Here is a 4,116-nt window from a genome sequence, read left to right on the forward strand (position 1 = left end):
GTTGCGTTGCGTGTGTTTTGTAGTGCTCTGAATATTTTACCTCCTCATTAAGAGTTTCCATGAAGCTTAGCTGTAATTTTAAATTAATAATTATTAATTTTTTTAATAATTCATTTAAAAAATTAATATTTACCAAAAAACTAACTTTTAATTTTTAAACATGTAAATATTTTTTCTAATAAATAAAATGTAATATGAATTTTTAAAATTATGTGTTATTTTCCTTCAACATTAAGCATTAATATTCCACAATATTAGGGTGGAAATCTTTGTTTTTTTGAATTTTTTTTGGGAGAATAAAGGCTACAAGTCATATGGGTTTGCATAAAAATAATTAGGATAATTTAATTAGAAAGATTCCCAAAATAGATACGATGGTTTTAATTATTTATTTATATTATTAAAATATGAAAAAGTAATTAATTAATATATTATTTTATTGAGTGAAACGAATGTGGATGGGGAATGTCCAAGAAAATTATTGATTTTTGTGTGATGTGCAAGCCTTACACTCTGACAAAACACCCGACAATTTCTTGTCTTTTTTATTATTTTAAAATAATATATATTTCCCAAAAAATAGTTTATTTATAATAATATAAAATTCTGAAATTTTAATTTAATTATTAATTAATTTAATTTAATTTATTTTTAAACCAAATCAATTAAACTGTTGCTTCAACTTTTATATACACTTTATTTTCTTTTATCAATAAATTATTTTTATAATTTAATTTCACATCGAATAGTATCTAATAGCCTTTTATTCCTGTCTTGACTTTCGTAAAGAATTTGATTTATTATTGTGAAATTACCTTTTTAAATCTCTTGTATTAAATAATTATGAAATTTAATTAATATGAATTGGATCTAGCAAAATGAGTTAAATGCCTCTTAAATAAAATCGGTAGTTCGAATTTTATGAATGAAAAAGGCTCCGCTGGAAATAGAAATCAACATTTAGTCTTTTCAATTTAAAATAACATAAAATTAAAATTAAATTAAAAAATAAATTAATTTTAAAAGATAAATCAAATCGAATTTTTAATAGATTTTTTATTTTTATATTTATTTTTAATATTTATAAATTTATTTGAGTATTTAGTTGAAATTTGATTTTTTATATTATCAAAATGATATAGTTTTATTTATTTTTTTAATTAAAATTAAATAAAATTATAAAAAAATATAAAATTAAACTAAATTTTTAAATTAATTTTTAATTTGATTTCATCTATTATTTGAGTGTGAACTAATTTCTAAATTTTCAAATTATGTTGGCTAGCCCAAAGAGGAGAAAATTTGTTATCTTCCGTCTGGACTTCCTTGCACCATTTTAAATTCATTTATTTTATTTCCATATTCTAGAATTTACTCAAGACTTGACCAATTCCGCACATCAAATTTATATATAATTAAAATTATGAAATACTATATATATATGTCATACACACAGAGAGTGTGATATTACATCAACGTTTCAGATTCGGACAAAGCGCTACAGAGCCTTCAACCATATTATTTAATAAAAATTTTATTTGTAATAGTATATGAAAATTAAATATATATAAAATTATTAAATTAAAATTTACTGCTAATTAATAAATTTTAATTATTCTCAAATTTTTTTATATTTGAAAATAAGTTCAGACTCGGAAAAGAGTATATATCCAAGGTTTATTAGGTCGGGATGAGCAGTATTCGATTTAAATCAAAAAAATTGATCGAATCGAATTAATTTAAAATTTTGATTTGATTTTTTATTCAATTCGGTTCAATTTGATTTTTAATTTTAAAAATTTCAGTTATTTCGGTTTGATTTGGTTTTAATAAAAAAAATCAAAAAAATCGAACCAAATCGATTAGGGATAATAATATGTTATTTTCAATAATATTGAGAAATTAAATTATATTAAAATTAAAATATTTAATTAAATTTTAAAATATTAAAAATAAAGTATAAAAAATAAAAAATTTATTAAAAATCGAAATTAATCAAATAAAATCGAATCAAATTGAATCAGACCGGTTCAATTCGAATCGATTTCTGATCAAAATCAATTCATTTCGATTTTTATAAATATTAAAATTTTAATTTTCAATTTATTCGATTCGGTTCGGTTTGATTTAAAATCGAACCGACCGAATACTCACTCCTACTATTAGATCTTACACAAGTAGATCAGTCTCATGTCCGCATGTTCCAGTCGGATAACATTAACCAAACCGAAAGCGAATGGATTCGAGCAAAATAAGTCAAGCTCGATGATTTAAATTATTACTGAATTTAATTGAATACCTAACAAAATTTTTATGCCAAACCCATTTTTTTTTTTTCATTTTAAAAATTAAAATAGAAAAATCTGAAAAAATTAAATTAAAATGGATTGGAACTCAAATAGCTGAAATTTTGGGAGTTTTTATGGGTCATCTAATATTCCAAAAGATGCTCAAGATCTAATCCAATCCCATTCCAACAATCTTGTCAAAGTTATTCAACAATTGAAATGTAGGGCAGAGATTAATCCAACACATGATCAACAAAAGTTATATATATATATATAATTGATCAGGAAAAGACATGGAAAACGGGCGGATCAACCGTCTTGTCAAAGTTAGAGTTGTTAGGACAAAATTAAAATTCAATCTATTATCAGACTAAAAAATTTTTAAAATATTAAATTGACTATTGATTAATATTTAAATGATTAAAATATATATTTTTATTTTTTTAAAAAGAATTATGATTTTGAATGATGATAAACAAGTAAATATAACCACTGCCAATAATATTACCGTTTTTTTTTATGTTGAAGTTGTGGTGGATCCATTTTCCCAGAAATCCAAGTTTCCTGGAAACTTCATCTGCCTTATAGATGGGTAACACAATTTTGTTTTTATTAGGACAGCACAAGTTGGTGGACTCTTAACTTCAATTATGGAGTCTGGTTGGATGCATCATCTGTTTCACATTATTATTCAAATTAGTACTATTTTAAATTAATATATTCATATAAGTAAAATTTTGTTAAAAAAACAAGAAGGTTATTTTCAATTTTTGTTATACTGTGTTTGAATGAAATAATTTTACATCAAGGTTTTGCATATAATTCTTGTTTAAATTTTTTAATTATTTTTTTTTAAATTACTATTTAATTTTTATGGTATGAAAAAATTTATTAATTGATCTTTCAGTCTTGAAAATATATTAAAATATTTTTAACGTCTAAAAAATTTATTAGTTAATTTTTTTATTAATTTTATATGTTAAATATATATAAAAATCTCAAATATCTTTGATAGACTAATTAGTTAATTTTTTAAAATTATGAAAAATTAACTAATAAATTTTTAAAATTATAAAAATTAAATAGTAAAATATTTAATAATAAGATTGATTGAGAATTAAATAATATTTTTATATTTTAATATATTTTTTAAAATCAAAATTTTTATTTTTAATTATAATTAACATTTTTAAGTTATTTAAATAAAAAAAAATCTATCAGTATTATATATATAATATAATATCAATATATTTATCAAGTTAAAATTTATAATATAAAATCTCCATCTGAGCTCGACGAAATGCGTTTTGTTCCTTAATGCATTTAAAAGATTTAAGAAAAAAGGTATTTAGAACTCATAAAAAATATATTTATTTTTCTTTTTTTTATTTACCTCATTTATTTTTCTTTTTAGATGATAATTTTATTTATTAGTTTTTAATATTACTCTCTATTACTAGATATTAAAAAGGTAAAATAATAATTTAATAAAAAAATACAAGTGAAAAATATATTAAAAAATAATATATAAGATATGAGAATTCAAACTTAGATATTCTAAGTGAATAATATATCTTTAATCACTGAACCAAATTAAACTAAATGATATATATTATGCTAAAATTTAATTTTTATAAAATGAATATTTTTCAAAGTGAGTATTAATGTGTTAATTTTATTTTTAAGAAATGGATATTAGATTTAGTTTTAAAATTAAAACATTTTGAAGAAACCACACGCAAAAAGAAAACCATATTATCCATTGGGCTTGTCACCCAAAAGGCATTTTTAAAGTGAAAGGCCAAACTATACAAAAGACATTTTCACA

Source organism: Manihot esculenta, chromosome 8 (genome assembly GCF_001659605.2).
Source record: "Manihot esculenta cultivar AM560-2 chromosome 8, M.esculenta_v8, whole genome shotgun sequence".
Lineage (NCBI taxonomy): Eukaryota > Viridiplantae > Streptophyta > Magnoliopsida > Malpighiales > Euphorbiaceae > Manihot > Manihot esculenta.